General features: G+C 43.0%; 1 protein-coding gene and 1 non-coding gene across 2 annotated transcripts in view; one reads left to right on the top strand and one right to left on the bottom strand.

Annotated features, from left to right (window-relative positions):
* The window catches only part of LOC126141399 (glutamate receptor ionotropic, kainate 2), a 1,424,310-nt gene that overhangs the window by 207,236 nt on the left and 1,191,071 nt on the right, over positions 1-26,003 (bottom strand). The window lies entirely within an intron of this gene.
* Positions 10,447-10,520, top strand: Trnat-ugu (transfer RNA threonine (anticodon UGU)). Its single transcript has one exon. It is a non-coding gene; the product is annotated as a tRNA-Thr (tRNA).

Genomic DNA, 26,003 nt, shown 5'->3' with positions numbered 1-26,003 from the left:
AGTACACCACTATGTGAAAAACACAGCGGAAATACTTGCTGTCAAAAATGCAAAATACTCTCTATACCGCTACACAAAACTTCCAAGTTCTCTAATTTTCTGCATCAGGAGCCTGGCTTTCGAACAGCTTCCCTTAAAATATTAGAGAATTTAATATCCTTTCGAATTTTAAAAGACAGAAAATGGCTCATCTTCTATCACAGTAGGTATCTCTTCCATATTTACTTGTCTGCAGTCCACTCTCGTCAACCTTCTCCCCAGCTTTTCTCTCCCCTTGTCTACAGAGTTCTCTACTGAAATTTTCTTCCTTCATAACAGCCGTTGCCACATCCAGTTCAATCTTCTCCACTTTCACTATCCCTTCACTACTTCTAATGCGAAACGAGACTTCAAAAGTGCTATACTAACCAGTATCATTCTTAATGCCTTAATTATTTTATAATTATTGGTAGTAGTATTTCTACTACTATTACTACTACTGCCACTGCTGTTACTATTATTGCCAATTATTACTTTTATTAATAATGAAAATTAATTGTTATTTTGTTATGTAATAACTAATCAGTGTCATTCTTAATGCTTACATTACTTTTTCATTATTATATGTGTTATTATTACTATTATTTCTTTCTTTTCTCAGACGTTATGTCTGGTCAGAAATGGAAAGTGACGTGGACCTTGATCAAGCGTGACTTCCTTTCAACTGTACGGTATACGTTATATTGCATTTAGGAACTTTGGGGTAATTGAATATGTATCAATAATTACGGATTTCTGTAGTTGTATATATAAGTTTGGATGTAGCTGTGCTGAATTGATGTACTGGTGGATATTGTGTGGTATGACTCCTGTAGTTGATAGTATAATTGGTATAATGTCAACTTTATGCTGATGCCACATGTCCTTGACTTCCTCAGCCAGTTGGATGTATTTTTCAATTTTTTCTCCTGTTTTCTTTTGTATATTTGTTGTATTGGGTATGGATATTTCGATTAGTTGTGTTAATTTCTTCTTTTTATTGGTGAGTATGATGTCAGGTTTGTTATGTGGTGTTGTTTTATCTATTATAATGGTTCTGTTCCAGAATAATTTGTATTCGTCATTCTCCAGTACATTTTGTGGTGCATACTTGTATGTGGGAACGTGTTGTTTTATAAGTTTATGCTGTAAGGCAAGCTGTTGATGTATTATGTTTGATACATTGTCATGTCTTCTGGGGTATTCTGTATTTGCTAGTATTGTACATCCGCTTGTGATGTGATCTACTGTTTCTATTTGTTGTTTGCAAAGTCTGCATTTATCTGTTGTGGTATTGGGATCTTTAATAATATGCTTGGTGTAATATCTGGTGTTTATTGTTTGATCCTGTATTGCAATCATGAATCCTTCCGTCTCATTGCATATATTGCCTTTTATTAGCCATGTGTTGGATGCGTCTTGATCGATGTGTGGCTGTGTTAGATGATATGGGTGCTTGCCATGTAGTGTTTTCGTTTTCCAATTTACTTTCTTCGTATCTGTTGATGTTATGTAATCTAAAGGGTTGTAGAAGTGGTTATGAAATTGCAGTGGTGTAACCGATGTATTTATATGAGTGATTGTTTGTGTATTTTGCTAGTTTCTGCTCGTTCTAGAAAGAATTTTCTTAAATTGTGTACCTGTCCATAATGTAGGTTTTTTTATATCGATAAATCCCCTGCCTCCTTCCTTTCTGCTTAATGTGAATCTTTCTGTTGCTGAATGTATGTGATGTATTCTATATTTGTGGCATTGTGATCGTGTAAGTGTAGTGAGTGCTTCTAGGTCTGTGTTACTCCATTTCATCTAGGTCTGTGTTACTCCATTTCATCTAGGTCTGTGTTACTCCATTTCATTACTATTATTATTATTATTATTACTGAAAATTGTTTTTATTAATAATTCAGTTTACTATTATTGTTACTGTTATGTGATACTTTTTGTGTATGCTGTTCCTGGACACATATAAGAAAGGGTCTTATGGTCCTAATCTGATCGGGCTGATTAAGCAGTAAATAAATAAATAAAGAAATAGATAATACATTTCGGAGCTATCAGCTCTGTCCCAATATGCACTTGGTACATATACATCTAATGGATATGAGATACGATTTTCCTGGGATCACAGCTTGCTATTGTCATCGTCCCCTCGTAGTGTTCGCTGTAAGACCAGTGTCCACAGCATCACTTGCGAAGTTATTCATAATATGCTGCCGACCACTGAAGAGGCAGTTCCCCAGTGGTGCTATGGACACAGGTGTTACAGTGAACATCACTTTTGGACGGTGATAACAGAAAGCTATCTTGTTGTTGTTGTGGTCTTCAGTCCTGAGACTGGTTTGATGCAACTCTCCATGCTACTCTAACCTGTGCAAGCTTCTTCATCTCCCAGTACCTACTGCAACCTACATCCTTCTGAATCTGCTTAGTGTATTCATCTCTTGGTCTCCCCCTACGATTTTTACCCTCCACGCTGCCCTCCAATACTAAATTGGTGATCCCTTGATGCCTCAGGACATGTCCTACCAACCGATCCCTTCTTCTGGTCAAGTTGTGCCACAAACTTCTCTTCTCCCCAATCCTCTTCAATACTTCCTCATTAGTTACGTGATCTACCCATCTAATCTTCAGCATTCTTCTGTAGCACCACATTTCGAAAGCTTCAATTCTCTTCTTGTCTATAAACTATTTATCCTTCACGTTTCACTTCCATACATGGCTACGCTCCGTACAAATACTTTCAGAAATGACTTCCTGACACTTAAATCTATACTTGATGTTAACAAATTTCTCTTCTTTAGAAACGCTTTCCTTGCCATTGCCAGTCTACATTTTATATCCTCTGTACTTCGACCATCATCAGTTATTTTTCTCCCCAAATAGCAAAACTCCTTTACTACTTTAAGTGTCTCAGTTCCTAATCTAATTCCGGCAGCATCACCCGATTTAATTCGACTACATTCCATTATCCTCGTTTTGTTTTTATTGGTGTTCATCTTATATCCTCCTTTCAAGACATTGTCCATTCCGTTGAACTGCTCTTCGAGGTCCTTTGCTGTCTCTGACAGAATTACAATGTCATCGGCGAACCTCAAAGTTTTTATTTCTTCTCCATGGATTTTAATACCTACTCCGAATTTTTCTTTTGTTTCCTTTACAGCTTGCTCAGTATACAGATTGAATAACATCGGGGAGAGGCTACAACCCGGCCTTCTCCCTTCCCAACCACTGCTTCCCTTTCATGTCCCTCGACTCTTATAACTGCCATCTGGTTGCTGTACAAATTGTAAATAGCCTTTCGCTCCCTGTATTTTACCCCTGCCACCTTTAGAATTTGAAAGAGAGTATTCCAGTCAACATTGTCAAAAGCCTTCTCTAAGTCTATAAATCCTAGAAACGTAGGTTTGCCTTTCCTGAATCTATCTTCTAAGATAAGTCGGAAGGTCAGTATTGCCTCACATGTTCCAGTATTTCTACGGAATGCAAACTGATCTTCCCCGAGGTCGGCTTCTACTAGTTTTTCCATTTGTCTGTAAAGAATTCGTGTTAGTATTTTGCAGCTGTGGCTTATTAAACTGATTGTTCGGTAATTTTCACATCTGTCAACACCTGCTTTCTTTGGGATTGGAAGGATTATATTCTTCTTGAAGTCTGAGGGTATTTCGACTGTTTCATACATCTTGCTCACCAGATGATAGAGTTTTGTCAGGACTGGCTCTCCCAAGGCCGTCAGTAGTTCCAATGGAATGTTGTCTACTCCGGGCCCTTATTTCGACTCAGGTCTTTCAGTGCTCTGTCAAACTCCTCACGCAATGTCGTATCTCCCATTTCATCTTCATCTACATCCTCCTCCATTTCCATAATATTGTCCTCAAGTGCATCGCCCTTGTATAGACCATCTATATACTCCTTCCACCTTTCTGCTTTCCCTTCTTTGCTTAGAACTGGGTTCCCATCTGAGCTCTTGATGTTCATACAAGTCGTTCTCTTATCTCCAAAGGTCTCTTTAATTTTCCTGTAGGCAGTATGTATCTTACCCCTAGTGAGATAAGCCTCTACATCCCTACATTTGTCCCCTAGCTATGGCTGCTTAGCCATTTTGCACTTCCTGTCGATCTCATTTTTGAGACGTTTGTATTCCTTTTTGCCTGCTTCATTTACTGCATTTTTATATTTCTTCTGTTACCCAAGGATTTCTACTAGCCCTCGTCTTTTTACCTACTTGATCCTCTGCTGCCTTCACTACTTCATCCCTCAAAGCTACCCATTCTTCTTCTACTGTATTTCTTTCCCCCATTCCTGTCAATTGTTCCCTTATGCTCTCCCTGAAACTCTGTACAACCTCTGGTTCTTTCAGTTTATCCAGGTCCCATCTCCTTAAATTCCACCTTTTTGCAGTTTCTTCAGTTTTAATCTACAGGTCATAACCAATAGATTGTGGTCAGAGTCCACATCTGCCCCTGGAAATGTTTTACAATTTAAAACCTGGTTCCTAAATCTCTGTCTTACCATTATATAATCTATCTGATACCTTTTAGTATCTCCAGGGTTCTTCCATGTATACAACCTTCTATCATGATTCTTAAACCAAGTGTTAGCTATGATTAAGTTGTGCTCTGTGCAAAATTCTACCAGAAAGCTATGATCATAGGAAAATGATACGTCATACCGCGGTTCTTCAGTTTCTCCCAGCGTATTTGTCGCTCGCACAGTCCACGTGTGTGCTGCTAGTTCACATTGGCCGTTGGACACCATGAACCGGCAGTAGATCCGTGAACTGTTAGAGTGTACCACATGTTGATTACGTATAAAAGGTGAAACAGAACTCAGGCTGCGTGTCCGTATTCCACTGACAGTAGTGTGGAACATTCCAAATGTTGTCGGTATTCACTGTGTGTGTCGTTGTGAAGCAAACAAATGGTTCAAATGGCTCTGAGCACTATGGGACTTAAGTGTTGAGGTCATCAGTCCCCTAGAACTTAGAACTACTCAAACCTAACTAACCTAAGGACATCACACACATCCATGCCCGAGGCAGGATTCGAACCTGCGACCGTAGCGGTCGCGCGGTTCCAGACTGCAGCGCCTAGAACCGCTCGGCTACACCGGCCGCAAACATACGCCATTCACTCAAGTTATGTGCCTTTGACTGTGGCTCTGAAAAGGGTTTAATAATTGTGGGAGCAGATGTCAAATCCCAAAGATATGGCGGAAGACCCGAGTGATTGCTTTACTGAAACCTAATAAAGCTTGGAGAATCCTGAAACAGATAAGTAATGACCCATCTACGACCGCTGTACACCGTAACATTACAACCAATAAAATCGCGCATCAGTTACTGTTGAACGGAAAGGCAACCCATAAATCCAAAAGCCAAAATTGTAAAGAGAAGAGCAAGAGGAGGACAATCTGCTTAAAACATCATTCAGCATGGAAGAATTAGATAAGGCTATTAGACAAAGTAAGAATGGAAAATCAGTTGGCTTAGATGATACGGACAGAACAAATTAAACACTTTGGTATAATAACAAAGAAATCGATTCTGCAACTCTTTAATAATTGTGTGAGAAGATGTTAAATCCCAAAGATATGGCGGAAGAGCCGAGTGATTGCTTTTCTGAAACATGGTAAAGAAAGGAACAAACCAAAGAATTTTAGACCAGTTTCATTACAATGTCATCTATGCAAATTGCTGGAAAGAACACTAATAAATCGTTTCCTACCTGTAGTTGGCTAATACCTCAACAAGGTGGTAAAGCCGCACTGGACAACTGCTGAATCTTACGCAGTTCATAGAAGATGGGTTTGAAGTTCATAGAATTGCAGGAGGGCTGGTATTTGTCGACTTATCAGAGGCCTATGACACTGTCAACCACCAGCTGCTCCTACTCAAGGTATACAATATGTCCAAGGATTTTAATCTGACTAGGTTTATCGCGGCAATTCCGCAAACCACAGGTTCTTCGTTTGCTTTCAAGGGGAGCGCAGTCCACGGAGACTACAAAAAAATGGTCTCCCCCAAGGAAGCGTGTTGGGTCCAATCCTATTCAACATGTACACAAACGACCAACCTATAGCCCTCAACACCAGGAGTTTCTTGTACGCCGATGACCTTGCTATTCCCACTCAGAGCTCAGGCTTTGGATCGATGGAGAGCACCGTCACCGATGCTCTTGAAGATCTATCAAGATACTATAGCACAAATCAGATTCAACCAAACCCTTGAAAGACTCAAGTGTGTGCTTTTCATTTGAGATATAGGGAAGCTGCTCGTGAGCTGATAATAATATGGTCAGAAGTAGATTTACAACATGTCTATACTCAAACATACCCAGGAGTGCATGATTAGCAAGATGAAAGTTTTCACCAGGAACAGTCCGTTAAGAAAATTGGCAACCCACAAATCACAGTGGGGCAGTCAACCTGAAACCATCTGAACCTCTGTACTTGCAGTCGCCTATTCTGCAGCAGAGTACGCTTGTCCTGTTTGGTAAAATTCACCACACACCAAACAGGTGGACGTAGCTCACCTTGTAGGAATAGCACCACCTCCCATTCGAAGACAAATGCGGCGAATAAGGAACGAAAGAAAGTGAAACAAGAACGACCTCATCCCCCGCATGGGCATAAACCGCTTTCATAGGGATTGAAGTCAAGGAAGAATTTCCTTAGAACAGAAAAGGTACTTACTACCACTGCTGAAAATGCCAGGGTGCAACTTTGGAGGGATAAGATTTCCCTTCCCTCTGGTTGGAAAAGAGTTTCTGAAACGGTGCCTCCAGGACACGACGAGGAATGGATGACCTGGAAATCTTTGAGTAGGATGAGATCACGGGAGGATAGATCAAAGTTTAATCTGGCAAGATGGGGCTACAATACAGAAAACAATATTAAGTGTGATTGTGGAGGAGGGCAGACTGTCCAGCACATACTTCACTGTCGACTGTGTCCAGCCCCCTGTATTGCGGAAGACCTTCATCATCCGAGAAAAAAAGGGACAAGAAGTGCCCATATTTTGGTCAAAGACTATATGGCACGTTAACTGCGCACCTGTTTGTGTTTCTGACATGAGAATGTATACCTGCTGTTGACAACAACAATACCGACTTTGTCCTTCGCCCTCAAGCTTTCTTTCTGTACTGCTCGGTCCTTTTCTTCAGGGCAATGATAGTTGTACGTTAACAGGCATACACAGCAGTATGGATAGGTTTCCTGATGAAGAGTTGGCCGATTTGCACCTCACGGCGGTGCGGGTCTCCCGCATCGCTCCCATACGCTCTGTCAAGAAGCATGGGAATTCATTTCCATTTTCATGAGTGAAGCGAAAAGAATCCCTTCTAGCAAAGACAGAGTACTCGAGAGAACATAATGCCACAAGCATGGGATAAGCGGTTAGGCCGAAGGAGGTAAGGTGGAATGTTTGTGCAAAATTTTGGAAGGAAATCTGTGAGTGGCTGCAGTGGAGGCTTCCTGTGCATGTGTACATGGACGCCTTCTTATGGACTGTAAGTAGAAATCTGTTACGTAGTGGACAAGATTTTCTGCTTTCTTCCCTGTAACAAGAGAGAAATATGCTTCACTGGTTAACCACAGAAAAATCTGTAAGCGTAAGGAATTTGTTAGCATGTTTATTAAATTATCGTTGGTCGGGACTCGCAAGAACTGTTGCAACTGGCCAGTGATATTTCAAAGTTGGCACAACCAGCTAAGTTTTGTAGAGGAGAGGTAGAAGACACTTCTCCTCAGAGCATCGTAGATGAACACTTCTACACAGGCCACTGCAGAGAGATGCAGAGTGAGATGTCCAACTTAGAACAGGCTGAATGTAGAATTCTCAATCAGCACCAGAGCCGTCAACCAACCACGTACATTTTTCGTACGGAAAGCAAGGACCGTGTCTGCAGTGTGCAAGATGATGTGAGTGCGAAGTCATTTAGCTTTCATTAGGATTTCATTCTGCTGATATAATTTTTGCAGCCAGCTAGCTGCACCCACTGGGCGAGAGTATTGGTATTTGTTAATGCTTTTCCACGACCTTCCTTTAACTCATTTCCGTTTCCCCAATCACTGGTTATATTCGCGTCACAGTTTTATATCATTTCTATCATGTATCCACCCGCTGTGGCAAGGCTTTAATACATGTTCTCAATCTTTTGTTCGCTTAATAATTGCTTGTATTCTTGATTCATTGGATAAACCATTTTTATATGTTTTAGCAATGAATCAGATTGTTACAGAGACCCTTAGTTTCCTCTCGTAGTTTGATGGATCCCATTATCAGTACGTCCATGTGAGGTGTCGTACCCATACTTTCACGCTTAATTGGGCCATTCCTTGTAATTTCATTGTTGTGCGACCTTGTTTCCTTTCAATTTGTGTGAACTTATTGGGAGTTTTCTAGCACATTTGGTCACATGCCGTGTAAACTGCAGCATCTCAGGGGTATGCTAAATTGCTTATCCGTCCCCTCACAGTACTTAATATTGTTACCAGGCCCGGTATGGTATATAAGATGTGTGAAGAGCGTTGCATGCTGAGTGATCAGTATGAAGGACATGGACATACCACGTACTCCTGTCAGACAGTATTACCAGTACCTGACGGAGAGGGCCGCATTGTGGGTATCCATTTGGCCGGCTGGTCGATTCGCCCAGTTTCTAGATCAGTCAGGCATTCGGATGGACTGCACGAGAACATGAGAGAAGGTATACTTTCTTTCAAGGTTCTGGATGACCACGTGACATGGGAGGATCGCCGTTTTGTGCACCAAGCACCGACGTTACCCATTCACTTCTGCGCCTGGCGTACGAGAAGTAATGGACTCCTGCGACAGTCTCTGCCATGCTGTAACATTATTCGGACATTAGCAGTAGCCACACCAGCAGTTAACATCCCATGCGTACACTACCGTTAACACTACAACACAAACGGCTGCGTTTGAAGTGCAAGGGAATACGAAGTGCTGATGAATGTCATCATACTGTGTTCGGCGATGAATCACAGTTCTGCACTACCCTGGATGATCATCACTGGCAATCATGGCGACGACCTGGGGAGATGCACTGCGGCGTTACTCTGGGCGTCATGATGTGGCGAGCCAACGGTTATGACTTCAGGTCAGACGGCCGCGGTGGTCTCGCGGTTCTAGGCGCGCAGTCCGGAACCGTGCGACTGCTACGGTCGCAGGTTCGAATCCTGCCTCGGGCATGGATGTGTGTGATGTCCTTAGGTTAGTTAGGTTTAAGTAGTTATAAGTTCTAGGGGACTGATGACCACAGCTGTTAAGTCCCATAGTGCTCAGAGCCATTTGAACCATTTTTTTTTTGTTATGACTTCAGGTCATGGCTGGTGATGACTGATGGAACTCTTATGGCACAATGGTAAAGATATCCTGCATCCTCATGTGTTTCCACTCTTGGGACAGTATTGTGCTGCCATTTTTCAACAGGACAATGCTATTCCACACGTGGAACATATCTTTATGAAATGTCTGCATGATATCAAAGTACTCCCGTGGGCATCAAGATCTCACATCTGACCCCTGTAGAACATTTGTGGGACTAGACGTTATCTCCGTCCGCACGTCACTATCCAAGATATCCAGGAGAGTTACAACAGTTGTGGGACTGCTTGCCTGAGGAGAGCACATGATGTCTTTATGACAGCTTCCAAACTGAAACAGTGCATGCAACTGGACCAAAAGATGAGCAAATTCATAATGGTAATTGGGCTCACTCTACAAATTTTTTTTCTATATTTGACTCAATATTGAAATCACTGTGATAACAAGTGAAGTTTCATTTCGTTTGTCTCCTATTTCGACTGCTTTTTTGTCCTGCAATGTATATCCAAGTAGATGCTAATCATGTGACACGCCAAACTATTCTTTTCAGACATAAATGCTAACTCCTCTCTCCCTCTCGCTCTCTCTCTCTCTCTCTCTCTCTCTCTCTCTATCTCTCTCTCTCTCTCTCCCTCCCTCTCTCTCTCTTCATCTAGGGAAAATTTTGTAATTCAATTGCTCTAAAGCACGGGTGGCCAGGAATTCAGCTCGCGAGTCGTGCCTGGCACGACTGCCATAGCGCTCAGCCTCGCTTCACACTTTCCCTTAAGTGAAGATGGTATCTGTTGCGCACGCATCTTGTTGTTGTCGGACATTTGCAAATGATATCTGTTCTTTCGGACATGTCCGAAAGAACAGATACCATCTCTCATAGTTAAGGCTAACCCGCCATTGACCTTCTTCTTCTGTGCTGGATGCACGCGCATTGCCCGAACTCTTACGGGACTCGGTAAGATTGTCTGCCGTAAGTAATGAGTGTATCTGCAGAGGCACTACGAATGTAGTGTGTGGACATACAAGGTGAGAATGTGGGTCTCGCGGGTGGCGTGCGCGAGATAGTCCCTGCAGTCGCACTCTCCTCTGTGTCCTCGGTGGCTCAGATGGGTAGAGCGTCTGCCATGTAAGCAGGAGATCCCGGGTTCGAGTCCCGGTCGGGGCACACATTTTCAGTTGTCCCCGGTGATGTATACCAACGCCTGTCCACAGCTTACGGTCTTAATTCAATTATCATTTCACACTTTCCCCGTCGCCACGCCACACTGCCTGTACGAGAGGAGGGGGAAGGGGGAAAACTGTGAACGCGCCGCATTCAAATGGCAATCCAGTCGCTCTGCATAAGACTTGGTTTCATATTTCACACTTCTCAGCAATTTCTGGCACGTACTGCAACTTTTATCTGGTACAGACAGTTGGAATACAGACAGATGCAGACAATTTCACAGATTTTTGCACACAGGTTGCCGTGTAATAGTGACTTACTTAGTTTCATGGTCGAAAAAACCACACAAATATGTTTATCAAACAAATATGTTGATCGAAATATTAAAGCACTTTTGCAGCCTCGTTATGTAGACGTGTAAAATCTACCTGAGGAAAACAATGTCGACATTCGGAACAGTTTTAACGTAAAAGGATTTGTCATTTAAAAACGAGTCACGTGTCAGGTCGGTAACTTACATCTGCACATGCACAGCGGCGCTTTCAACTGAAACGGCAAACGGTCTCTAAATCAGCTCGAAAATAGGTGTAAGATTGGCAGTGTCCTCAAAACGTTTATGAAACTATCCTTGTAATTCTTTGACGACCACAATGAATTCTTCAAACCTTGTGTTTTCTTTAACAGCAGTGAGCTCAGAAACTGGACTGTGTTTGTCCGAATGTGTCCCTTCTGCAACGTAATTTTCTTTTTAAATGCATCCCCATCAAACCAGAAATAGTTATTTCTCACGTTGCATTGTCTTAGTGTGAGCAGTGTCCAGTAAAGTCTATTTAAAATGTGATGTCCGCAATACAGTCCTGATGTTCTAATTTTCATTCCTGCCTCCCTTCTTCCTTCATAAATTCAAAAATAACGAGTTTTAAATAATGGAATAACTGGCGCGACTTCAGAAATGGCTCTGAGCACTACGGGACTTAACTTCTGAGGTCATCAGTCCCCTAGAACTTAGAACTACTTAAACCTAACTAACCGAAGAGCATCACACACATCCATACCCAAGGCAGGATTCGAACCTGTGACAGTAGCGGTCGCGCAGTTCCAGATTGTAGCGCCTAGAACCGCTCGGCCACCCACCCCGGCCGGTGCGACTTCAGAAATTTTACTACTCATACCACCAATGTCATCACGTGCTGCGTACCTGCAAATGTAGCACAAAGTACCTGTTGACGTACAGGACAATGAATCCCGTCTGTCGATCATTTTAGGTTTTTTGTTGTTTCACTGTCAACTAAATCTTTTAATTCTTTCTGCATAGGACTGTAATATCGTTTCCTAGCAAATTAGCTGTATTTGTTGCTCATGCGACTGCTTAATATACACTGAAGCCCGAAAGATACTTGTATAAGCATACAGAGATATGTAAACAGGCGGAATACGGCGCTGCGGTCGGTAGCGCCTATATAAGACAACAAGTGCGTGGCTCAGTTGTCAGATCGGTTACTGCTGCTACAATGGCAGGTTATCAATATTTGAACGTGGTACCGTGAGTATCAGGATTCTGGTAAAACATCAAACCTCCGACACTGCTGCTGGAAAGAGATCCTGCAACAACGGGACCAACGACAACTAAAGTGGATCGTTCAACGTGATAGAAGTGCAACCTTTTCGCAAATTGCTGCAGATTTCAATTCTGGGCTATTAACAAGTGTCAGCGTACGAACCATTCATGAAACATCGTCGATATGGGCTTTCGGAGGCGAAGGCCCATTCTTGTACCGTTTATGACAGCACGACACAAAGCTTTACGCTTCGCCTGGATCCGTTAACACTGACATTGGACTATTGATGACTAGAAACATGTTGCCTGGTCAGACGAGTCTCGTTTCAGATCATATCGAGCAGATGGACGTGTACGGGTATGGAGATAATCTCATGAGTCCATGGACCCTGCATGTCAGCACGGGACTGTTCAAGCTTGTGGAGGCTCTATAATGGTGAGGGGCGTGTGCAGTTGGAGTGCTATGGGACCCCCGATACATCTAGATATCATTCTAACAGGTGACACGTACGTAAGAATCCTGTCTGGTCATCTGCACCCATTCATGTACACAGTGCATTCCGATGGACTTGGACAATTCCAGCAGGACAATGCGACAGCCCACACGTCCAGAACTGCTGCAGAGTGGCCGCAGGAACACTCTTCTGTGACTGAACACTTCCGCCGGCACCAAATTCCCCAGACATGAACATTATTCAGCAGATTTATCGACAGCCCTGCAGGATTAATGGTGTCAGTTCCCTCCACCACTGCTTCTGACATTAGTCGAGTCCATTACCACGTCGTGTTGCGGCACTTCCGTGTGCTCACGAGGGCCCTATTCGATATTAGGCGGGTGTGCCAGTTCTTTCGCTCTTCAGTGTATGTTGAGAATTTTCATAGATTTGTTCTGTCATTCTCATTCATTTTTAGAAGCATGTGGAGCTAGATTGCCTCTTTTTGTGCAAACAGCCACTGGACTTGTGTACGTCTTTCATACAACGAAAAAAGAGCGAAGATTATTTCGCTAACGCCATGATTCTGCCGAACTGAGGAGAGCTATGCCGACCCAAAGTGGCACCCCACAATACTAAATGAAACTTTGCTCTGTACAGAGTACTTCCGGGAAGATGGCCCTCAATGAAGTTTACTACGCCTCGTCCGGCCCTGCTGTAGAGCATACATCATGGCCTCGCCTGGAACGCTTGACTTCAGTTCGAGAACCACGAAAGCAGGCGAGAGAACTATTTACTTGACTTGCGATGTATGGAAGCGATAGATCGGAAAAATTAGGGAAGCGGAGGATGAAGTGAAGACGTGTATGCAGAGAGAGGGAATGGGGGGGGAGGGGGGGGGGGTTGGCTGCCATTCGTGGACGTGTACGCCGAAATGCGTAACAAGACGCTCGAGGGGTCTGGTGGGAGGAAGGGCCCGTGGGAGGGGGGGTCCCAACGCTGTCCACGTCTCATTACAGCCCTCTAGAATTAATCAGCGGAGCGGAGCGGGTTGGGCCGGTCCACGCACGCTCTTCTGATTCTGCAGTATTCCTCGTTTTTAATAACGGGCCCGCGATTGAATGCTAAGCACGGGAGAGGGAAAAGAGAGACAGAGAGGGAGCCGAAAGCAAGCTAGGAGCGAAGGGGAAGAAGAAAAAGAGCGAGAGAAGTAGGACGCAAGGACGGAGGCTTTTGAAATTGGATTTTTCCAGTCTGTGGTCGGACGCATGCTGCCATTCGTGTTAAAAAAATGAGGGGAAGGAAAAAAAAATATCGAGTGTACCGTGGGAGAGTCTCGTGCGAAACTTAGTCCATATGGCAGCATGATGCCGTCAACCTGTGCCATTAATATAGGGCGAGCGGCACCGGCTGCGCTAGGCCATATTGTATATCATTTCAATTTTAATGAGCCTTATTAAAATTCATTCTCTTTTGGGGGAAGTCGTCGTGCCCGCGATCCTGGGACTGGAATTAATCATTTTGTTTCCCAGCTACTGGAAGGGGCGCTATTGAAATATTTTTAAATTAGGCCGCAACTTCTTTTTTTTTGCGCTGTTGCGGGATAATAGCTCAGCCAATATACGGTCGCGGATTCTGACGTATTATGACGGGTGTGGAAGACATATTTATATGTATTTTACGGACAGGTATTTTCTACTGTCGTTCATCATACGCAGATCGATTATTTACTGCTATGCGTTTCCTAACTTAATGATGTTTTACGTACAGGGAATTTAGGACTTCACCTACAAACTTTGATAAGTGGTAGATTTCATACACCAGATGTTTTAAAAACAAGGAGCCTATTTCTGAAACCCGGCATTTATGACTGAAGCGCACGAAATATTCAAAAGGTTCTGAGAATAAGTAACGCTACGAAACTGAATTTTGTTCCGAGTCATGAGAAATATGACTCGCACGATGCGGCCCGCCACAAATTCTTCTTGTGCCAACCTGTTCATCTCAGAATAGCAGTTCCCTCTCAGTTTTTACCCTCTACAGCTCCGTCTAATACCAAGGAAGTTATTCCCTGACACTTAACACATATCCTATCATACTGTCCATTCTTCTTGTTGTTCCCATGCGTTCCCTTCTTCGTCGGTTATGCGGAGAACCACTACACTGAACGAAGTAACGCACATTGGACTGCCATTCGAGGAGACGACGGTTCAAACTCGCGTCCGGCCATCCTGATTTACGCTTTCCGTGATTTCCCCAAATCCCTATAGGCAAATGCCGAGATGGTTCCTCTGAAGGGGTACGTCAGATATCCTTTCCCATCCTCCCCTAATCCAAGCTTGTGCTCCGTCTTCAATGACTTCGTTGTCAATGGGACGTTAAACACTAATCCCCCACTGCCAAAGAACCTCTAAATTCGTTATTTGTTCACCTAATTTTCAGCCTTCTTCTTAATAGCACCGCATTTCAGTAACTCCGATTCTTTCCTTGTCCGGTTTTCTCGCTACCCGTGATTCACTATCGTACAGTGCTGTGCTCCAAATGTAAATTATCATAGAGTTATTCCTCAGATTAAGGCATAAGGCTGGTACTAGTAGACTTGTCTTGGCCAGGAACGCCCTCTTTACCTGTCGTAATCGTCTTTTCATGTCTTCTTTGCTTCTTCCGTCATACGTTATCTCGCCTCTAACTTGGAAGAAGTTCTTAACTTCGTCTGGTACATGATCACTAATTTTGATGTTAAATTTATCACTAGTCTGATTTCTACTACTCCTCATAATTTTCTTTTTTCTGTGGTTTACTCTCAGTCCATATTCACTACTCATTAGATTGTTCGATCCATTTAACAAATCCTGTAATTCTTCTTCACTTTCATTGATGATAGCAATGACATTAACGAATCTTGTCATTGACATCTTTTCACCCTGAATTTTGATCCCACTCTTGGTCCATTCTCTCGTTTCCTTCATTGCTTCCTCGATGTGCAGCTTGAACGGTAGGGACGAGAGACAACCTCACACAAATTACGATTTGTGAAATGCTTGTTCCAATAGAATTACAACGTAATTTTTCTATGACCATCAGTCAGAGATTAAACAAACAGTAATATTATGAGAATTAACAATAATAAGAAAAAGGGGTGTTAAAATAAATGAAACCAGCATATCAAAAGGATGGGGAACAGAGAATGGTTAACCAGACAATCAATTATAACCCAGAAGAGATGTATACACGGACTTATAAAAGATGTGGTTTCAGTGAAGCCGGACCACACCATAAAGTAGGAAAACATTTAAAGCCGGCAAACCTTTCACCCAGAAGCGGTCTGGGCGCTGTTTTGGAATTACTTGGCAGGTTATGAACTGGGCCGAGACTCGAAAGCGGAACCTTGTCTTTCGGGGACAAGTCTCTTACCGACTGAGTTTGCCTTGCCCGACACACGACCCACCTTTACCTCTCTCTCACTTTCCAAGTTTCACCGAAGCTCTCGTGCAAAAATGGATCATCCACAACCTAGAAGGTTGTTACCAGAATGAATCTTTCACGTTGCAGCCAAGTGGGCAAAGTTTTGAAACATTCTGGCAGATTAGAGCCTAGTCTCGTTGCTGTACAGCATTGATGTATAGCTCGAATTTTCTGGTGTTTTTGGTATTTGTGATGAGTGGCGTTACGAACGCAGTTGTACAGATTTAGCGTGTCTAACACTTGACTGGTTATTGTTTAATTTTAGGTGGATAGCTGTAGGTTAATGGCAAAGTCCATAAAAATTTCAAAAAATCTGTACAGAAAATGGTCAAAATGGGATTTGTCCAACTGAAGATCACTTGAAACAGTTGATTTATGACATCATGTCTTTTATCTTTTGCCGCCCGGGATGGCCGAGCGGTTCTAGGCGCTTCAGTCTGGAACCGCGCGAGCGCTACGGTCGCAGGTTCGAATCCTGCCTCGGGCATGGATGTGTGTGATGTCCTTAGGTTAGTTAGGTTTAAGTAGTTCTAAGTTCTAAGGGACTGATGACCTCAGATGTTAAGTCCCATAGTGCTCAGAGCCATTTGAACCATTTTTTTTTTTTTACCTTTTGTTTGGCTTGCCAACACTTCTGGATTCTTGCTCTCTATTTACTTTTTTCTGTACTTGTTCCTTCTATCTTATTTTGCGTTTTCTACTCCAAACCTTTGAATTTATACATTTTCCCTGAATCCAAGTCTGTTTTCTATGTCTGTCTGTATTTCTACGTATACACCTACATCGACACTCCGCAATTCACCTCTTGGCGCGTGGCAGAGTGCGCCGTACCACTAGTAGTCATTTTCTTCCCGGTTTCACTCGGAAATAGAATGAATGAAAAGCGGCAGTTTATCTGCCTTCGCATGGGCGCTAATTTCTCGTATCTTATCTTCGTGGTTCTTAGGTGAAATGTACGTTGGACGAACAAAATCATTCTGCAGTCAGTTTCAAATGATGCCGCTTTCACGTCTGTAAGACTTTCTAAACTTCCATAACCCATGAAATTCGACCTTTTGGTTTTTGTCACAGAAACTGGATTTTTTGCAAGCTTCCTGCTACCGGTTCTCTTTAAGTGGCCATGAAATGGCTGTGAGATACGGACTGTGGGAAAACCGGAACAGAATAGAATAGAAGGATCTGAGATGTGCTGTAGAAGAATGTTCACAATTAGGTGGACTGATATGGTGAAGAATGAGGTAGTTCTCCGCAAAATCGCCAGAAAAAGGATATATGGAAAACACTGACAAGAAGAAGGGACAGGTTGGTAGGACATCTCTTAAGACATGATGGGGAATAGCTTGCATGGTACTAGAGGGAACTGTAGAGAGTAAAACTTACAGAGGAAGACTGAGATTGTGATACATCCAGCAATGGTAGTTTTTTCATACATCTTCTCTTTGCTTCCAAATTTCCACATCCTATTTTCATACTTTGGACCCAAAATTTTCCGAATTATTCTTCTTTCTTTATTCTCCAATTACTTAACTCTTTGGTTGTGCTTATGAGGAGGCCTTCTGATGCACGTTTTTAATTACCGTATTGTAATTCTTCAGTTTTGTATTACTAGATAAGGACTTTTTATTGCACTTATATTTTGTAAGCGGAATGCTATTTCCCTTTCTGCGGCTGCTTTTATGTTAGGGCTCTGTCTAGAACATTTTTCTGGATTAATTATTCACAGTGTTTAAATTCTGAAACTCTCTTTGTTTTTCCCTATTTTGATTGCATATATTTAGGTGCACTTTTAACGCTGGTCACGTACAGGATTTCTCGAAACGAAATTTTTAATCCAGTTTTCTCTGCTACCAGTTTTAGAATGTTTATCTGTTTCGATGCAAGTTTTAGGTTCTCTGCTAAGATTGCTAAATCATCAGCCAAGGCTATGGAGTGAATTTCAAGCTGCTTAATTTCTTAACTTTTAGGTGACGGAACGCTTCCCCTTCTACCACTTCTGCCCCCCTCCCCCCACCTCCTCCCGCCGGCCACAGAGAGAGACTTCTGATAAGACTTACAATGAGAAACCAGTTTTTAGAAAATACTGTTCTGAAATTCAGGTTTTTAAACCATAATATCTTATAATCAAAAACATAATACCACAAGGTTCCAATATAAACAATAGCTGCCACCGTCTGTCGTCGTACCAGTGTCACTTTGCTCCATAGTTCTGCTTCATACGTATTGGCACAAGTCGGTAGTCTTCGTGACTACGACACCATGTTTTCAACTGCTGCCAGCCGCAACGTTCGAACAGTTGCTTTGTAGCTGCTATATGAACGTGCCCTCAGTATTAATCAACAAGGCATTTGGCGGTTAATGACGATGAAAGTATTCCTGCTCCATCTGGGTCCCGTACAATTCCGACTTCTCACGTCTTCACGAAACGTTAATTCCGTGTGCATCTTATACCATAGCAGCTGATCGTTGCGTCGAGCGTGAGTTGATAACAAAGCAAGATAAAGATAAAATATTCCCCCCTCCTCACCCTGAGACTGCCGTAATCTTCCTCATCTCCTCTCCTCCCCACATCATGTTACACTGTTATTTCTTATTGACACACATAACATGAGACGTCGCCCTGCTACTATATCGTTGAGGCAGTCGTAAACAAAAGGCGCGATCACAACTTTCGAATGATACTCAACTTATCTTGGGTATACTGTATGTGCGTACACACACACACACACACAAAAAAACACCCACACACACACAGAGTACCTCCTGCCCGTCACAATACGTTGTCGACCCATTGTCACGTTCACTTGTGCTGGCGCAGCCGCAGATTATAATAACGTTGTGATTTAATACACGTGTATTATTTCAAATCTCCGGTGCTGAGCTGTTAAGGAAAAGAAGAAAGTAAAAAGGTCTCTGGGAGGTGCTGGAACGGGTTCCGGCGCGTTCCGGCCGAAACTAAGCCTTGATTTCAGGGTTCTATCTCTTTGTTCCGACTTTCATTTTATATATTCCGACTTCTTCTATTCTTTATCTTAATTCTCGTACCATTTTCTCCAAAACGCAGTACAGTAATAATGAATACAGTCAATCCTTTTTGACTCTCGCCTGTTTCGGTTTCGAAAAATTTTGATATTTCGGCGAATTTAATTCTGTTCAAATTCAGCTAAACCCTGTGTTCCCTGTGTTGTCGGTCTGACCACAATAACCTGCCGGCCTTCCGCATTGCCTGACCGGTCAGCCGAGGAGAACGACGCTCCGGTCTTTGAGAGAAGGACTGCCGGCAGCTTATGCTTTATTCAGCTCGCCGTTAGAAGGAATCTCGTAATGTTGCCGCCAGGAAGATGGAGTTAGATGGAGCGGATATAGCGCGGCTTAGGGAACGCCGGCCGGGGTCGGCGAGATATAAAAAGGAGGGAGGGAGGGAGGCAGCCGCTGACAGCAGTCGCGTGACGGCCCGCCGGAGCGTCCGCTACTCGCCTCTACTCCGGCCGGTCCTCGCGTGCTCCCGAGGCGCGCTGCGCAGAAAGGCCGCACGGCCCACTGCGCTCCCAGAATCCTTTGCCAGAGAGCGGCCGCCCTCTCGACCGACCCCTGGTCTCTTCTTTTTTACTTTTTTCTCTCTTTTTTTGGCTCGCGTACTCCCACCGGAAAGCGACGGTCGCAAATCAATATTCGTGAATTATGGGGCGGCTGTGTTCGCGGCCGCGGTGGCGGGCGACGAATGTGCACAGGCCAGCAACCTGGCAGTGCGTACGCTCGCAGGGCAGAGAGTCTCTGTCCGTGGCGTGCGCTGAGGAGCTTCTCAAGGTCGATTCACGCGGGAAGTCACGGAACCGAACATCGAATACAGTTCTGGCCATTAAAATTGCTACACTAAGAAGAAATGCAGATGATAAACGGCTATTCATTGGACAAATATATTGTACTAGAACTGACATGTGATTACATTTTCACGCAATTTGGGTGCATAGATCCTTAGAAATCAGTACCCACAACAACCACCTCTGGCCGTAATAACGGCCTTGATACGCCTGGGCATTGAGTCAAACAGAGCTTGGATAACGTGTACAGGGTACAGCTACCCATGTAGCTTTAACACGATACAGTTCATCAAGAGTAGTGACTGGCGTATTGTGACGAGCCAGTTGCTCGGCCACCATTGACCAGACGTTTTCAATTAGTGAAGGATCTGCAGAATGTGCTGGCCAGAGCAGCAGTCGACCATTTTCTGTATCCAGAAAGGCCCGACCAGCACCTGCAACATGCGGTAGTGCATTATCATGCTGAAATGTATGGTTACCCAGGGATCGAATGAAGGGTCGTAAGACATCTGAAATGTAACGTCCACTGTTCAAAGTGCCTTCAATGCGAACAAGAGGTGACCGAGACGTGTAACCAATGGCACCCCATACCATCACGCCAAACACGGATGTGACCATCATGATGCTGTAAACAGAACTTGGATTCATCCGAAAAAATGACGTTTAGCCATTCGTGCACCCAGGTTCGTCGTTGAGTACACCATCGCAGGCGCTCCTGTCTGCGATGCAGCGTCAAGGGTAACCGCAGCCATGGTCTCCAAGCTGATAGTCCATGCTGCTGCAAACGTCAAAAATGGTTCAAATGGCTCTGAGCACTATGGGACTCAACTTCAGAGGTCATGAGTCCCCTAGAACTTAGAACTAGCTAAACCTAATTAACCTAAGGACATGACACACATCCATGCCCGAGGCAGGATTCCAACCTCCAAACGTCGTCGAACTTTTCGTGCAGATGGTTGTTGTCTTGCAAACGTCTCATCTGTTGACTCAGGGATAGAGACGTGGCTGCACAATCCGTTACAGCCATGCGGATAAGATGCCTTTTATCTCGACTGCTAGTGATACGAGGCCGTTGGGATCCAGCACGGCGTTCCGTATTACCCTCCTGAACCCACGGATTCCATATTCTGCTAACAGTCATTGAACCTCGACCAACGTGAGCAGCAATGTCGCGATACGATAAACCGCAATCGTGATAGGCTACAATGCGACCTCTATCAAAGTCGGAAACGTGATGGTACGCATTTCTCCTCCTTACACGAGGCATCACAACAACGTTTCATCAGCCAACGCCGGTCAACTGCTGTTTGTGTATGAGAAATCATTTGCATATCACACCATCTTCTTCCTGTCGGTTAAATTTCGCGTCTGTAGCACATCACCTTCGTGGTGTAGCAATTTTAATGACCAGTAGTGTAATTCCTCCATGCATTTCAAATGGCGGCATTCACACAGTTCATCGCCGGAACGAGACGGAAGTGCTATTCAACATTAAAAAGTTTTAACGAACGGAAAGGAACGTCAAAAATTCAACCATACTTTTCAAATGTCGGAATTAATGAAGATCGTCGAAGGAAGGGAACGAAACGAGTCGGAACTGGATTTCAGTGTCATTGAGTCTAACTGCACGGAACGTCGAAACAGTTCCCCATGCATTTAAAATGCTGGCTTCGATACTGACCCTCGACGGAAAGCAACACAAGCAGGCCAAACCGGTCTTTGAAATCAAGGGTTCTAACGGAACTGAATGGAACCTCAAAACTTTCCACCATGTATTTAAAATGGCGGCATTCGTACAGATCGTCGACGGAACGGAAGGGAACGAATCGGGTCGAGAGTTCAACGTTAAGGACTGCAACATCGCAAAAGGGAAGAGAAAATTAGAAAATTGGTTGATGCATTCCAGTGGCGACACTCAAACAAATCCTCGACGAAACGAAATGGGACGAATCGGAACGGGACTTCAACAATAAGGATATTATCATAACGGAACGGGACTTCAAACCATTCCATCACGTGTTCAGAATTGGAGCATTTACACAGAGTGGAAAAGATCGCGTTGGAACGGGTCTTCAACATTAAGCATTCTAACGAATGAAACGGAACAGAACGTCAAAGCATTCGACAATGGATTCAAATGGCAGCATTCCTACAGATTATCGACAGAATGGAAATGGAATTCAAAGCAAAGGATTCAGCGTCAAGGAATCTAAATGAACGAAACGGATCAGATTCAGAGTCAAGGATTCTAACGGAACCAAAAGGATCAAGAACCTCAAAACATTCAATGATGCATTTCAAATGGCAGCATTGATTCAGACCATCGACAGAACGGAAGAGAACGCGTGGGGACTGGAATTCAACATCAAGGATTCAAATAGAAAGTAATGGAACGATGGGCGTACCCAGCGTGGGGCAGGGGGTGGAGGGCAGCTTCCCCCCCCCCCCCCCCCACCAGAAGATATTCGCAGTTTTTCACTAGTTTACTGTTTTATTTAATAACAAATGCTGCATGTTTTCTCAGATTGTACAAGTGCATTCTTGTATTTAAAATGTTATTCATGGTACTCCCTCCTACCACTGTATAAAAATTTGCGACTGCATGAATTATTTCACACGTTCGACGTTATTTTGGTCTCCATTGACGCCACCGGCTTAGCTGAACACCAGCAAATAGCAAAACTGATGTTTTACCGAACCATTTTGTGTTTTTGACAGCACAAAATAAACAGCTACAGCATTGTATTCGTCAGGCCTTTTGACTACCAAACTACTGTGCTTGCAAGGCTTAACTTTGGACCGATTTGTCAACTACAAAACAATGTGTGAAGCTGGGAACAGGCAGATCATCAAAATATTGCAATTTTTAATTTGAACAATCCTAGTAAACAGAATAAAGCTTTCGTGCTCGTATGCTGCAAATTTTGAGTTCGTGTGGTTTTGCTCCTGCATATAGTAACACAAAATTTACTGGTCCAGAGAAATTAACATACGAGTTACTCACACATCAGAAAGAAATGAATGTTTTAGTTTTGAGGTGCGTTGCTGTGAATGTCTTTACAGCTGAAGATGGCTGAAAAAAAGAATAGGTTCTGCCAGTTTTAATTTTAGTACAGTACAGGAAACATAAACAGGGATTGACAGATGGAGAGACGAAGTTCCCTCTTCCGGAACACATGTTTTAAAGCATCTTATCATTGATTTATGCTCCAAGAGTTTTAGAGTAGACAATTCCTGTGTGCCCAGTGAGGTGGATAAAGATAACAGTGAATTAGTAACTCTTTCTGTCAGCATAATATCAAAAGAAATATAGCGGAATCGAGTTATAATCCACAAAAAAAGCCAATAAATTGGAAAAATCAATATAGAATAGGTGCAATATTTAAAAAATAAATGGAATAAACTAGAAGATATGAGAATTACAAATAGTTTGTGATTTCGTCTTCAGATGGCTGCAACAATAAATAAAAATATTAGATATCATCATTGATGCTTATAAGCTCTTTTCTAATCGTGCAGAGCAAACCGGGACTTCTGCAAGACAGCTCTGCCCACAGATAAACGCCTGTATCACAATAATATTTCGTTTGTCATTCCTAATAACGAGACCATGAGGTTAACAGCGCATGGCTCCAAGTTGCTGACAAGAGTAGTACACAAAGGAAAGTTGAACGTAAAGTTTGCAGCGTAATCCGGTGATCGGTATATTGACTTGATCATAAGCAGAGTACAGCCCTTCCCACTGTCGCACTTGGAGGTAGGGGCTGGCGTGCCCACCGCTCTGACCACCTTTCACGCCGGAAAATATCTGCGATACTCATTTGATGGCAGCTTGAGGTAAACGTATATATTCGCACATGGAACGACTCGATACAAATGAGGACTGTTCCCGATATACTGTTACAGAATCCAGTATGTTGCCCTCGACGGCTTCTGTTCATCAGAGACAGGGATATCGACAGAAGTGCCCCAGGGAAGTGTGACAGGACCGCTGTTACTTTCCATACAAGTAAATGACTTGGTGGACAGGGTAAGCAGCAGTATGCGACTCTTTCCTGATGATGCTGTGATGTTTGGGAAGCTGTCGTCGATGAGTAACTGTAGGAGAATACATGATGACTTAGACAAAATTTCAAGTTGGCGTGATGAATGGCAGCCAGCTTCAAAAGCAGAAAAATTGAAGTTAATCCAGACGAGCAGGAAAACAAACCCATAATGTTCGAATACAGTATTAGTAGTTTTCTGCACGACAGTCAGGTCGTTTAAATATATAGGGGTAACGCTGCAAAGCAATATGAAATGTAATGAACATGTAAGGATTGTAGTAGGAAAGGCAAATGGTGGACGTCGGTTTATTGTGAGAATTTTAGGAGAACGTGGTTTGTCTGTAAAGGAGACGGCATATAGCACACTAGCGGGACCCATTGCTGAGAACTGTTCGAGTGTTTGGGATCCGCACCAGGTCTGATTAAAAGAAGACAACAAAGCAATTTAGAGGCGAGCTGTTAGATTTATTACCGATAGCTTCCAGAGATGCTTCGGGAACTCTCGTGGGAGTCACTGGAGGGACACTATTGAGAAAATTTTGAGAACAGCCGTTGAAGATGACTCCAGAACGATACTGTTGGCTTCAATATACATTGCGCCTAAGGACCACAAAGACAAGAGTAGAGAGATTAGGTATATAGTGAGACAGTCGTGTTCTCTTGTTCGAGAGTGGAGCAGAAAAGGATACGACTACCATGACTTGCAGAGTATGTATGTAGATGTAGAATCTGCAGACATGCCTTGGTGATAGGTTCAGTCACAGGCACGCAACGAGATCAAAGCAAACAATGAATGAATGAATGTTTACAAACAGCTACACAGAAAAAAAGCTAGCCGGAGTGGCCGTGCGGTTCTAGACGCTACAGTCTGGAGCCGAGCGACCGCTCCGGTCGCAGGTTCGAATCCTGCCTCGGGCATGGATGTGTGTGATGTCCTTAGGTTAGTTAGGTTTAGTTAGTTCTAAGTTCTAGGCGACTGATGACCTCAGAAGTTAAGTCGCATAGTGCTCAGAGCCATAGAAAAAAAACTGCAAAACGCTGAGCCGTTAGCCATACACGTCTGTTATTACGTAATTGATCCAATCAATTCTTCACAAGATGATACAGTTTTGGAACATAACTGTGTTGTTTGTCGATTATAGTGCCATCTATCGCGCAACGTCAGAAGTTTTACTTACCAAAGATGCGTATTACTTCCCATAGAATCTGAATCCATAATAAAAATGGGATGTTCTCACTTAAGATTTCAAAGTTGCTCTCCGCCTCATACCCTGGGGTTAGAACAAGGGGGGTCAACATTGGTATCGCTAAATAGTGTTTGAGACATTTCGTTGCCTCAAGAAACAAAATGCGACCTGTTTATTATCATTCAGAATTTCTGACAGAAAAATAAATGAACTCACTAATCATGTGGAACCTCGTCGAAACATGTTTGGGTGTTAATGTCCACTGTCTATACTTTTACAAATAAATTCATAAAACTTTGTCAGCATGACCAGAAAGGATTCAGGATTCACACTCGTAGTAGCGGAAGTTCAAAAACATAAAAAAATATTTTTTTTACGTGTGAAATTTCATCATTTTTTCACTTACTATTGGCTGCATTTGTTGCTATAGGTACACTTTTCTTCATAAGTAAGAGAGACTGCTCGATGAATTTTGCACAGCATACAAACCACACTTACTGGTGTTTGAAACTCTAGAATATATTTAATTTATGAAAAAATGACTGAGCTGTTACGTTTTAAACTTTATGTTTAGAAAAAAATCAAATTTTGTAGTTAATTATCTCAATTTTTACCACAGTTTTTAATAGCTTTGGAAAATTACAGAGTTTCATACACCTGTAAGCATGCTGTGCAAAATTCATCAAAGAATCTCTGATACTTGTGAAGAAAAATGTACCTATAGCAACAAATGCAGCCAATAGTAAGCGAAAAAATGATGTAATTACACATGTAAAAAAAAAATTAATTTGTTATGTTTCTGAACTTCCAGTGCTATGAGTGTGAATCCCAAATCGTCCCTGGCCATGCTGACAAAGTTTTATGAATTTATTTGTAAAAGTATAGACAGTAGAAAATAAAATGTCCTGTGGTGCCTCTCCTGCTCCAAGTCGGCCCGTTTGACGTCCAACCCCCCCCCCCTCCCCCCTTAAAAAA

This window comes from Schistocerca cancellata, chromosome 1 (genome assembly GCF_023864275.1).
Source record: "Schistocerca cancellata isolate TAMUIC-IGC-003103 chromosome 1, iqSchCanc2.1, whole genome shotgun sequence".
Classification (NCBI taxonomy): domain Eukaryota; kingdom Metazoa; phylum Arthropoda; class Insecta; order Orthoptera; family Acrididae; genus Schistocerca; species Schistocerca cancellata.
This window is presented reverse-complemented; position numbering and strand designations above follow the sequence as displayed.